The sequence below is a fragment of the Physella acuta genome, unplaced genomic scaffold (assembly GCF_028476545.2).
Source record: "Physella acuta isolate Inbredline_101_S28 unplaced genomic scaffold, ASM2847654v3 ptg000195l, whole genome shotgun sequence".
Classification (NCBI taxonomy): Eukaryota; Metazoa; Mollusca; class Gastropoda; family Physidae; genus Physella; species Physella acuta.
Window position 1 is genome coordinate 3,700 of NW_026731714.1, and position 14,109 is coordinate 17,808.

Below are 14,109 nucleotides of genomic sequence, written 5' to 3' on the forward strand. Positions count from 1 at the left end.
TCGACGTCATACTTCGTTTTTCGAATTACTGTGCATGTTTTAAATTGCTTGTCTTTTCTCTAGAGCGTTCTTGTCAGACAGATAGATAGATAGAGAGACAGCGAAACTATTATTATAGACGAGAAAAATGGCCCGTTGAGGAAGGTATACTTTTTTCCAGTGTCCGCCCCCTCCCCGAAAATTCTACCCCCGCCCCCGAAAATTTCAAGTACCCCCACCCCTCTCCGGGGAGGAAAAAGTCTAAATTAAAACCACCCCCCCCCCCACTCACCCCCCATCCCCCCCCCTCCCCCCACCCCCCACCCACAACCCCCCCCCCCCTAAAAAAACATGTCTACCGTCCCATTCAACGAAATATAATTTTATACTTTTTCCAGTGTCCGCCCCTCCCCGAAAATTCTACCCCGCCCCGAAAATTTCAAGTACCCCCACCCCTCTCCGGGAGGAAAAAGTCTAAATTAAAACCACCCCCCCACTCAACCCCCCCCCCCACCCCACCCCCCTCAGACGTTCTTACGCGGGGGTGGGGCTTCGCCCCTACCCGAAGAATTGTATGCAAGAAACTCTTCACGCAAACCATTTAGATTAGACAACATTTCCTTTTTTTCAATGTTTCAATGACGTCATTACATTACTGTGTGCACTCTCTGGTTTGAGATTATGTTCTACTCTACGCTAAATGTGTCGACGTCATATTTCGTTTTTCGAATTACTGTGCAGGTTTTTAAATTCCTTGTGTTTTCTCTAGAGCGTTCTTGTCAGACAGATAGATAGATAGAGAGACAGCGAAACTATTATTATAGATTTAAAAACGTGACACTACTTTTGCGTGAGTAGATTTACTCCAGTCAAAATGGTCTCACAAAAATGGTAAGGCTCTAATCCGTTCAACTGTGGTGTCACTAAATGGGGTGTACCTGGTGAGGTATCTGAGGGTGTCACCCCCCCCCCCCCCCAACTCCAACCCAAAATAAAATCGCCGTTTCGGGTTTCGTGTCTCCTATCTCAATTTTCTATTCTGATTCAATTCGACGGTATATTTTACGATTTGTAGTCACCCACTGAACAATAGTGTCCGCCCCCCCCCCTCCCCCGCATCGTGACGCTACAGCGTGTAGCCAATATAAAACACACTGTCAATCTACGGGTTCAAAATCTTACATGCTATTTGGCTCGGAAGAATCTTCATGTCAATTTTCTCTAGTGAGAAATATTTTGTCTTTTTTTTTTAAATTAAAAAAAATTCTCTCCCCGTTCTTCGTTTGGGCATTTTATTTTTTAGTGTTAATTATTATTAAATTTTTTGTTGTTGTAAATACTTAACAGACCTATAGCTCTGAAGACATTTTAATTGCAAAATTAATCCAAAACAGTACGGAAAAGTAATTCATAGGCTACATGAATAAATTACAGGAGCAAATAAAATACAGTCGGGCTCAAATGATGTGTTAGGAATTCTTTCATTATTTTTTTTTCCAGTTTTTTTTTTCCTTCTGCACACTGAAATGACAACAAGCTGAGCTAAACTACAAAAGTCGAGTTTAAATCAGTTAGACAGAACAGTAATAGCCTAAGAATTTTAGGATCAACTTGTTGAATTATCACTAATATAAATATGACGACTTGCTAATGTCAAGTCTAGGCGAATGTCAAGTGTGTTGACCTTTACATAGAGATCTTGGAAGAACCCAGTAGATTATACATGCAGTAGACGGTCTTAAGTAGCGTGGTTGTTTGTTAACTAGCGCCACGGTCGGTAGTCAGCCCGCACCGAAAGAGCCGTTCGGTCAGCTAACACTAACAACAGCAGTTTAAATCGCTCGATATTGAACGGTCGCATTTTTTATTTACCTCAAACAGAATTGTTCCAACGGCGCAGTGTTCGATACGATCTGCAAGTTAAAATGGCGGAAGTAAGGCGTTAAAGCGTCGTGTGCTACAGAGGTGTAGCGACCCTTCCCGGCGCCGGGGAACAAACTTTCAATTTGGCGCCGCCCCCATGTATTTTTTATATTTATAATGCAAAACTGCAGCTAAAATGAGCTTGTAATTATTTTTTTTCAACCCATTTTGGCGCCCCCTGGGGTCGGCGCCCGGGGACATATGTACCCCCCCCCTCGCCACGCCTCTGGTGTTCTATAATGTCGCCTGCGGTTGTATCGAAATAAAAACGGCTGAGTCCGTTTAGGGTTTTATGTCGTAATGTACATAGTTTTTTTTGAAAATCACATCGGCCAAACATTATTTCACGTCATTGGGACAGCTGTGAACAATAAAAAAAAAATTAATTAATTAACTTTAATTTGCCACCACTAGCCAAGCAAGGGTTTTTGAAGAAAATATCAATACTTTAAATGTGATCTTGGTAAAATCACAATTTATTCATCCTCATGTAAAAATTTCGCCCAACGTGGGGCTCGAACCCACGACCCTGAGATTAAGAGTCTCATGCTCTACCGACTGAGCTAGCCGGGCTTGTAACACATTAGTAAACTAACAGTTTTAATAATACTAGAACGCAAGATTTTGTAAGTTTGTGTATTAACAATTTTATTTTACGTCTTCAAAAAAACACACCCATTTTTTAACACCAGCTTTTTTTTTTCCTGATAGGTCAAGGCCGATGAAAGCCGACAGAACAACACAGAGAATGAAGGTTAGTTTGATGTTACTCGATAAAGGACAGCTGAGGCTGTGTTGGTCAGCCAACTGTTGGCTAAATTAACTAAACAGGACATCTAGGGCTGTCTTGTTCAGTCAACTGTTGGCTAAATTAACTGAACAGGACAGCTGAGGCTGTGTTGGTCAGCCAACTGTTGGCTAAATTAACTAAACAGGACAGTTGAGGCCGTGTTGGTCAGTCAACTGTTGGCTAAATTAACTAAACAGGAGAGTTGGGGCTGTGTTGGTCAGTCAACTGTTGGCTAAATTAACTAAACAGCACAGTTTACGGGCCGTGTCGACACTACTAGTGTCATCGTTTGAATTGATTGAATCGATCTTAGATAATTAAACGTCATATTGCTGGCAGCCCTACGTGTCCTGTTTTGTGTGGAGGTTTCTATGAATGGCGGGTGTTGGAACATTGTGGATCGTGACACAATATAAAGACACGCGTGTCATGACACAATGTTGGTGTGTCGGGACACAGTGCTGGTGTGTCCTGACACGATGTTGGTGTGTCGGGACACGATGTTGGTGTGTCGGGACACGATGTTGGTGTGTCAGGACACGATGTTGGCGTGTCGGGACACGATGTTGGTGTGTCAGGACATAATGTTGGTGTATCAGGACACGATGTTGGCGTGTCGGGACACGATGTTGGTGTGTCAGGACTCAGGACACAATGTTGGTGTGTCGGGACACGATGTTGGTGTGTCGGGACACGATGTTGGTGTGTCGGGACACGATGTTGGTGTGTCGGGACACGATGTTGGTGTGTCGGGATACAATGTTGGCGTGTTAGAACACTCAGAATACAACCTTGATGAGTCAGGAAACAATGGTGTGTATCGGGAGTCGGGACACAATGTTGGTGTGTCAGGACATTATCTTGATCAGAGTTTCTTTCAGAGGGGGGGGGGGGAGATAATCATGTACCCGCAACCAACCCCCCCCCCCCCACTCTACAACGAAATAGAATTTATATTGAAAATATTATATTCTTTTACCAGTGTCCGCCCCCCTCCTCCGAAAATTTCAAGTGCTCCCCCCCCCCCTAATTCATTTGACAACTACTAAATATCAACATTCATTTGACAACAGCTAAATATCAACATTCATTTGACAACAGCTTAATATCAACATTCATTTGACAACAGCTAAATATCAACATTCATTTGAAAACAGCTTAATATTAACATTCATTTGACAACAGCTAAATATCAACATTCATTTGACAACAGCTAAATATCAACATTCATTTGACAACAGCTGAATATCAACATTCATTTGACAACAGCTAAATATCAACATTCATTGGACAAGAGCTAAATATCAACATTCATTTGGCAAAAGCTAAATATCAACATTCAGTTGACAACGACTTAATATCAACATTCATTTGACAACAGCTAAATATCAACATTCATTTGACAAGCAGATATCAAGAATCCAAGTGAAAGCGAGACAGACAAGCCAGAGACAAACCTGGATTCCGACAAGAAAGACAACTCGCAGACAGACGACAGTGACGTCAACACAAAAGAACAGGAACATTCCAATTCTGAAGGGGAGGTAAAAAATGTGAAACAGGAACACACAGAGGAGGAGAAACATGAGGTGAAAAGATGTCGAAGAAAGAACGAGGCTGCTCAACATGATGAGACACCGACGGAGACTAACGATGAAAAGAAAAAAAGATAATGTTAAAAAGAAGGATGATAAAAAAGACGAAAAGAACCACGAACGAAAGAAGAAAAGAAAGAAAATAAGAAAGAAACAGGGAAGAAGGATGATAAAAAAGACGAAAAGAACCACGAAACGAAAGAAGAAAAGAAAGAAAATAAGAAAGAAACAGGAAAGAAAAATGAGCAGAAGCAAGATGATAAAAACAAAAGAAAATGCAGAGAAAAAAGAAGAAGTAAAGAAGACAAATAAGCCGAAGAATGATAAAGAAAGCGGCAAAACAGCAGTAAAAGGAAAAACTGACGAGAGCAAAAATGACGTGACGAAAAATGAAAACCAGCTGAGAAAAAGAAAGACTCGAAACAAGAGGTAAAGAAAATACCGACAAGAAAACTAAAACTGAAGAAAAGGAAAAGAAAACTGATAAAAAAGAAAGAAAACCGGAGATAACGAAAAGAAAAGAGTGACGAAATCAAACACAAATCAGATGAGAAGAAAGTAGAGGAAAACAAAAAAGAAAACGAAAAAGATAATGTTAAAAATGACGAAAGTGAGAGCAATAAAAAGAGTGAATCCAAAAAGAAACAGAACAAAGATGGCAAAGGTGCAGCGAGGAAGAAGGAAGATTCAAAGAACGCAGACAATGAGAAAAAAAAGAAAGAAAAGGTGGAGAAAAAGAAAGAAACGGGAGAGGAGGCGACGGGTGATGAGGACAATATAGAGGAAAAAGATAAAGAAAAAGATAAAGAAAAAGATAAAGAGAATGATAAGAAAGGCGAGGAGACTGCTAGATCCGATGCAGGTAAGTGGAATTTATATGTATCTTTATTTTACTTGCTTTGTCAACAAAGTAGCACTGTCCCCACCCCAACATTTCCTGCTGTACATTTTGATGAGTCACAGAACAGTGATATTGGCGCATGCAAGTGACCCCCCCCCCCCCCCCAAAAAAAGTCATAATTTCTTATAAAGATGTTGAAATAACCATCTGAAAGTGTGACCGGCTGTGATACTTGAAGCCCTAGATCAATGGGTTCGTTCCAACCCCAGGGGTTCGGTGATTCAGTCTCAGGGGTTCGGCGGAAGTCAAGACACACACCCAACTCCTATGAATGTCCTATGATTCACTATCTGATTTTTGTCAGCGCGGACGATAGAAGTAATAGAACTAGTATGAAGGGTTTGATGAATGCGTATATGAAACTAGTGAGGTTGGGTACCTCCAAAAAGGTTTAAAAAAAAAAAACCACTGCTCTAGATCTATATCTAGACACCACTTGCTTTGGATTATACAAAAAGAACATCTACATTAAAAAAAATCCACTGCAGACTCTAAAGTTAAATTGCTTGTTGCATGAAAATAAAGCAAAGTACGTTTTTCTAAATTTTAACTGGATTTACAACAAAATCTATTTTTATCTTAATTATTTGACCGTGCAACTATAGTAAGAATTGTATTCAGTGTTTGATTTTAGTGCTAACACCGTGTTTACCACTAGGGCATTTAAAATCCAGTTCCCGTTGACAATTTTATAGCACGCTAGCTAGAGCTATTCACATTCCAATAAACCCGATCACTGAATTCTCACCAACAATATCATTCAATCAAATCTCTTGTGTTCATTCCTATAAAAATATATCGAACACGTTAAAAAATCTGGCTAGAGAGTGTTTCTTTCAGCTCTACTTGCCAGTTTGGCTTTTAATATAATCTAACCTATATTTTACGCAACACAATGGCTAAAGGTAGGTCTAATGTTTATTTCTATGCATTGTTTGTTTATTAAAGTGCTATATGGGAATGAGTTCTAAAAGTTAATTGTTATTTCACTGTTTGTAAAAAAGACACTAAAGTTGAATTCTAGACAGAAGAGACAATAGCCCAAATATTATACCTCGAAATTTATTTTAACACGTGTTTTTAAAAATACAACCTTGTTGTTGTCGCTTTACTTAAATGGTACTCTGTGGAGAGTCGTTAAACTTTTTTAAAATTCCTAAATTCAACTGGCACCAATGGCACCCAACAGCTGTATACAACTCCTATACCCCGTCTACCACCTAGAGATTTGTAATTGAGATGTAAGGAGCTAGTTAGGACAATACACCAAATGTATTAGGTTTTACAGTTACAAAACTGTCAACGAAATGGGAAAATCGACCACAGTAATGTGTACATTGATCACAAAAAGTGGTGTGCTGTTTCACACTAAAGTCTATGTATGTTTTGCTAAACGTTAGCCCCGGGATCAAGACAAAATTATTGAACTCTACAACTATTTAGATGGGAAAATGTAACCACCTGTGCAAGGGTGTCATTTAAAAAATCGTCATCACTATCCGTCATTCCTGCTGGGGTATGGGCCGCCAAGCAAAGATCTCCAGAGTCCTCTGTCCTGCTGGGGTATGGGTTGCAAACCAAAGATCTCCAGAGTCCTCTGTCATGTGCCATTTTCTCAACCTGACTCCAGGTTTAGTCCATCTTTGTAGTTTCAGCTACAAAGTCTTGTCGCCATAAATATAACATAATAAACATTCTGAACTTTAAGTTTTAATTCTATATTTATATAGAGTTCGCGTGCTCTAGCCCCCCCCCCCCACCCCTTCTTTCCCACTCAGCCATGTTTGGTGGCGCCGTACCCCCCACCCCGCCCTGGGTGTATTATTTGATATATTGTCTAGGTTTACTTGCAATCTTTTGTGTTCCCTAACAATCTGTGTTCAACGGCCCGTGACAAGAAACGAAGACAGAAGCCATTGAAGCTGATCTGGAGAATTAAAAAAAAAACAGAAATCGAATATCACCAATAGACTTGTAGGCCTACATTTTAAGAGGTTGTCTGTACATGACGTCACGCACCTGAAGTGGAGAAAGTTTTCTGACTTTTATGACTGTTGGTTACGTGGGAAAGGAGTTTAAAATGTAACGCAGAATTTTAAAAATTTTAACGACTAAAATATTTTTTCTGTTCAAATCGTGATTATTATGTTTTTTTTTAGGGGTGGTCAGGTATGGGAAGATATGGGAACGGGAATAAAAATATGCTAAATAGACTAACATCATTTGAGGACGAGCCTTAACAGTAACGATAGGACGGCGTGGTCGGGTAGTAGAGCATACGACTGCTAACCTGAAAGTCTCGAGTTCGAATACCAGTTTCACGTTCGTAAAACGCCCCTACAGCTTTGATGGGTACCCGATTCACGTTAGGGGAAGTAGAGGCGGCTGGCCATAGTGCTGACCACATTATCTCTTCGTATGCCGGGTCTCATAAACAGGTGAACTCTACTTCACTTGCCCCATGGACTGTCAGGTTCGAAAGGGAACTTTACAGCTACGCCTTTAGTGATCTACCCATCTGCATATCTTTGGATACAGCGAGTGCATTCTCTGGTCTCCTAACTTCATTCTCCATCACGAAAACAACACCAGACCCCCCCCCCCCCCGATTTTTGTCTTTTTTAAAATGGAGGTCAGGGTGGGGGGTGGGGGGCTTACCTTTTTAAATGTCTGCGTCATGACTTCTCTGCGATGTAGCTCCGCCCATAATGATCGAAGCTCAATATCATAACACATATGACGTATATTAAAATCGATTGATAATAATCTGGAACTTTTCTACTTTGTCAGTTTAAAATATTCCTGAGGCAACCCCCCCCCCCCTCCCCCCCCCCCCCACCCCCTTCCTACCATAGGTAATAAATGGATCTATGCCAACATCTGTTTAAAAGCTTGTTTTTGAATTTCAGAAAGCGCTGAAGGCAAGAAGAAACAGAGAGAATATTTTAAACTGGAACTCCAAAGGCTAGAGAATAGCTTAAAGAGGGAGTCTACGAAGATTAAAGTACCAGCTAAGTGAGTAGGTGGTTAGAGAAGGTGGTTAGAGTAGGTGGTTAGAGTAGTTGGTTAGAGAAGGTGGTTAGTTGGTTAAACTAGGTGGTTAGATTAGGTGGTTACTGTAGGTGGTTGGGTGGTTAAAGTAGGTGGCTAAAGTACGTGTTAGAGTAGGTGGTTAGGTGGTTAAAGTAGGTGGTTAAGTGGTTAAAGTAGGTGGTTAGGTGGTTAAAGTAGGTTGTTAGAGAAGGTGGTTAAGTGGTTAGAGTAGGTGGTTAGGTGGTTTAAGTTGGTGGTTAGAGTAGGTGTTTAGGTGGTTAAAGTAGATGGTTAGAGAAGGTGGTTAGGTGGTTTAAGTAGGTGGTTAGATGGTTAGAGTAGGTGTTAAAGTAGGTGGTTAAAGTAGGTGGTTAAAGTAGGTGCTTAGGTGGTTAAAGTAGGTTGTTAGGTGGCTAGACTAGGGGTTAGAGTATAATGTTTTGAGTAGAAGGATACAGTATGTGGTTAGGGGAGGTGGTTAGAGGAGGTGGTTAGATGAGGTAATTAGTGTATGTGGTTGAAGTAGGTGGTTCAATATACCTGGAACAAATGTAGCCTGTTAAAAAATTAATTTAACAAAAAATAAACTCAAGATTGGCAAAATACTAAAATAATAGTAATAAAGTAATACATGCATTTTGTTGGCCAAAAATGTTGAATTGATTTCATGTCTTTGTTGATTGTTGTTTATGAGTCTAACTAACCTACTTGATCTTGTGACAGATTATTTTATTTATTTTAGGAAACCTTACACACCCTACGTATTCAACTCACTGGAGCCCTACTACAACACCTACACACCGCATTACCTGATCAATCTGGTAACCTTAGTGATCCGTGGTTTCAAAGTCGTGTCTTTAGCTGTTAGACGTACCTCTTCTTTAGTAGGCTACACAATACCCTATTTATAGCATACAGTAGCTAACATGAAATTACTGAGCCTATGGCAATGTAATTAATTAAAATTTAGGCACCGACACAATTAAGTGCAATACTGTAAAGAGTGGCTTTGTTAAACCTTGAACCCAGTTCTGTGACGTGTCGGTTAGCTACCTGTTTAACCTGAACGCGTACGCTAAACATTTGTTTAACCTGAACGCGACTTGTATCTATGTTTATGTTCAGAGCGTGTCAAGTTTGGGAAGGTATCTATGCTATAATAGCTTTTATTAATAGGTATATCGGGGAGGGGTATAAAATATCACGGAATATTTATATATTCAATGTTTTTGTCATTGGTTTTAAGTTACATCTAAGCTACTAAGTAAAGAAGCCTTAAGGTATTCTCGCAAGTGACATAATGAAGTAGTTGGCATGACACTGAAGTTGTTGACATGACATTGAAGTTGTTGACATGACACTGAAGCTGTTAACATGACACTCAAGTTGTTGACATGACACTGAAGTTGACACTACACACAAGTTGTTGACATGACACTGAAGTTATTGACATGACACACAAGTTGTTGACATGACACTGTCATCTGGTCTACAGCCCGAGGAGCAGTTCCACGGCTTCACAAGTCGACACACGGCCCAGGGCCTGACTGACCCCTGGATGGACCTGAAGATGGACACGGAGTTACCGCCCATCGTGGGCTCCAAGCCAGCCAGCCGACACACGGAGATGGTCAAACACGAGTGAGTTGGTTACTTCCCTTGGTTACTTCATAAAGTTTGTTTTTATTGGGGGGTTTAAGTCAAGAGTCCTGAAATATTATTCTCCCAGGGGGTCATCCATAAATGACGTCACGCTTTTTTTGGACGATTTTTACCTCCCCTTCCCCTCCGTTACACATCGTCACAAAAAGCCAGACCCCCCCCTTAAATGTCGTCACACCTTACCTAAGCCTACACCCCCCCCCCCTCAAAATTGCAGTTGAATTTTTCTTGAAACATTGATATTTTTCCAAATTTCCAAAATCTTGTCTGAACTCTGTCGACATAGAGTATTTTAATCAATTCCTATTACAATTTATTAAAAACAGTTTTCTAAAGCGCAAAATAAGGGCTAAAACTCGTTTTCTAATATTGCTTTTTTATAATGCAAAAGTGTGACGTCACACCATCTGAACCCCCCCCCCCCCTCCCTCCCCCTCATCGCACACCGTCACAAAATAACGGACCCCCCCCTCACCTAACAAGTGTGACGTCATTTATGGACGACCCCCCCACCAGCTGGGTCACTGAAATAATTCCCCCCCCCCTCCTCTCCCCCCCCCCCCCCCCTGAGTTTGACGACCGCACGGGTTGCATCACTTTTTGTGTCTGTTCGAACCAGTAAAATGGTGACCGAGCGCAAACAGAAAGCCGCCCAGAACAAAAAGGAAGGCAGCATCCGACTGGCTAAACTGCCCGTCATCCACATGGACACCAAGGACCTGGTCAACCGGACCCTGTACTACAGTGACGTGCCTGCGCTAAGGTCAGTACTGGCGGTGTTTAGTAGTTTTACAGAGAGAGGAGTGTTTGGCGTATGTGTGGATGTTCAGTGGCGTAGCGAGGTCGGGTGTCACCCGGTGCGGCACTTAATGGTGTCATCCCCCAGAGGCGTAGCGACCCTTCCCGGAGACACTTTTAAATTTTCGATTTGCACCCCCCCCCCTCAAACTTTCGATTTGCACCCTCCCCTCACGTTTTTCTCTATATATTTTGCTATTTTTTGCCTTGGCGTCACCCCCCTAAATGGTGTCACCCGGTGCGGTCCGCACCTCCCCCCCCCCCTCGCATTGCCTCTGTGTATGTTGATATGTAAATTCATGAATACAAATAATAGGTTTCATTGCATGCGTTGGTAATTTTATTTATGTAGTTTTACTAAAACATCTGGGTGGGTTCCATTGTGGTTTTATGATTTGTATGCCTACTTAAGATGTGGTCAGTTTCTTTCATGCGTCTCTTGTCTTGGTGGGGGCGGGTGTGTGTGTGTGGGGGGGGGGGGTGAAGAGATGGCACTACGCCTTCTCTCAAAACAAAACTTTTGCAAATCTGATTAAATATCTATTTTCTCTGAAAAATGTTTCGTTCAGTAGCGTAGGCAGGGGGGGGGGTTTAGGGGGGGGGGTCATAACCCCCCCATAGACCCCTCGGTATATAGAAAAAGTATGAGGGGGGGTGCAAATCGAAAGTTTGATGGGGGGGGGTGCAAATAGAAAGTTTGAGGGGGGTGCAAATCGAAAGTTTGAGGGGGGGGGGTGCAAATCGAAAGTTTGAGGTGGGGGTGCCAATAGAAAGTTTGAGGGGGAGGGTGCAAATCGAAAGTTTGAGGGGGGGGGGGTGCAAATCGAAAGTTTGTCCCCGGGTAAAAATTGGACCCCTTCCCCCCCCCCTTGAGACGATCCTGGCTACGCCACTGGTTTCGTTAGTAGAACGTGAACCCTTGGTCTTAGCACCAAACATGCGAACCGTTCGTGGTCCTTTTTAAAATGGGATTTTAAAATAGTCCAACACATTGCTCATAATATTAAACTGCCTTCTATTACTTCTAAGAAAGTCACTTTTATGGTACAAGTATTTACTTATTGATACTTGGCTACTTTTTAAAAATATAAATGTGCGATAGAAAATTAATTCTTGTGCCAAATCGACTTTTACAAGTTAAATATAAATTTAGGAAGTTTAAAGAATTGTACAAATCGTGTTGCTTCCATTAGGGTGGAACTCAGGACCAAGTACAGCTCCAACGCCAAAAGCAAGATAGAGGAGGATTACAAGAGAACCCAGTCCGACTTCTACGCCATGGAACTGGACAAACTGGACCAGGTCCACCCCATCAACCGTAAGAACATGACCAGCGCCTACTTCGCTTACCTGCAGAACACACCAGGATCCAAGAAGGCCGTGGTCCAGTGCGTCAAGGAACTACACGTGGAGACTTAAGATTCTGGTCCATATATAACGGTTTATTCTAAGACTTGATAATCAAAATCATTTGTTTCCTGTTATTACTTTTATTAAAAGGAAGTTATTTTTTAAGTTTAATTGAATGATATATGCGCGCTTACACTGACTTGTCTTGATGTACCAAATCATAGCAGTGGCCTACATGCTGGGCTTAAAGTGAATTCTTCAACTAGAAGTTTCAACAGTAATAACACCCCCCTCCCCCCCCCCCCCAATACTTAAATATTTTACAGATAAATACATTTTCAAAACCTTGTAACTACCCATGTAACCTTGATATTTGTGTCTATGTAAATAAAGATCCAAGATGTTTTCTATCAGTTTAAAAAAAAAAGAGTTTACCCACCATAGCGGTGAAGTAGTATCTTCATTACATTCTATTTGTTTGTTCTTTTCATGAAATGAGCCATCAATCCCATCTTATAAATTTAACCAACACCGAAATTATGAATTCACAAATTTGATTTATTTACACTCAAGAGAAAAATGGACATTATATTAGAAAGAATATATCCAATTACAAACTCTATCATTTAAAGACTAGGATAGTAGATACAGTCAAACTCTGTTAATCATTAATTAGCGTGCAGCACACAACTGTCCTGCTGATGGCCCTATCCAGTGATTGACAAAACATCAATGCCAGAACAATTTGGTTTCAGCCAAATAACTAACTCAAGTATTAACAAAATGCTGCTAATCTATCTCACTTCCCCTCTATTCGACTCTATGAATTACATGAAACAAAAAAAAAACAATACAGTAATTAGCCAAGGGGTAAAAAAATGAATGAGGTATGCAAACAAGAAACTGCCATACATGATAAAGTCCATACAATTCTCTAGAGTAGATGCTACACAAGACTACAGTGCTAACTCGTGTTTACATTTCAGGCATGTGCTAACATCTGGGCTACAGCTTGAATACAAAGGTAGCGGAGTTAAATACGTTTCACAAACACTAGCAATTAGATCAGTTGGGTGTCAAATAGTTCCAAGAACAAAAAACTTAAGTTACAAAACAAGGTGTAAATATCTTACTGACATACAACTGCTACAAATAGTCTTTGACACCAGAACATTCTGACTGTCTCTCATTGTCAATTATCAAAAAAAAAAAAAGCAACTGTCACTCATTGTCAATTATCAAAACAAAAATAAGCAAACAAGCCAAAAAAAAAACCCAACAAAAAAAAACCTCCCACTTGCACACTAAATACAGGGATAAGAAATGCATGTGTCGCACTTCAGAGAAAATCTTGCCCAGAACAACTTGGTACAAGACAATGTTCAGTTTTCCTCCATTTTGGCTCAATATTTTTTAAAGCTTCATATTACAACAGCCAGAACAAAAAATTTGCCTTAATTTTACCAGCCTACCCATTTCCAGTGTTAGCTCACCAACTAAAGTCATGACAATCATGCCACTTGATTTAGGGATGTCATTCAGGGGAGTGTGATGTAAGGGCACTAGTGTTCTAATGTATGGGGCTAGTGTTATAACCAGTAGCTGCCCTGTTGGCTATATGAATAGTTGTGCTGTTGTTGATCATGGCCCCCACTGTGATGCAGGTTAGCCCTGGCGTAGCCGGGGTTGTGTGGGGCTGTGTTGTAGGAGTACAGCTGCTGGTAGTAGTCTCTCTCACCATTGCCAGATGAGTGGCCGTGGTGGTAAGCTTGGCCGCGGTTGGCTAGGTTGTTGCTGTAGTAGTCTTGGTTGTTGCGGTTGTTTCCATCATAGTAGCTGCTACTAGCATTGTCATTAGCTCTACCAGCATGGTAGTGGTGATCATATTCCAGGCTTTGTTCGTTATACTGTGGGTAGCCGCTGTCATGACCCTGGTAGGGGGAGGGATCAATTCTGGAGGAGGAGGGAACATTGTCAGAGTTGAGCTGGGCGTCGCACCGTCACCGGCTCAAGCTATGAGACCGGCAGCGGTCAGAAGCAGAGTCAGAGCGTGGGTCATCATCGTGCCTGTAAGAGTC

At 41.2% G+C, this 14,109-nt stretch overlaps 1 non-coding gene across 1 annotated transcript; it reads right to left on the reverse strand.

Moving 5' to 3' along the window:
- Positions 1 to 2,402: 2,402 nt before the first annotated feature.
- Trnak-cuu (transfer RNA lysine (anticodon CUU)) lies at positions 2,403 to 2,475 on the reverse strand. Its single transcript has one exon. It is a non-coding gene; the product is annotated as a tRNA-Lys (tRNA).
- Positions 2,476 to 14,109: the final 11,634 nt, after the last annotated feature.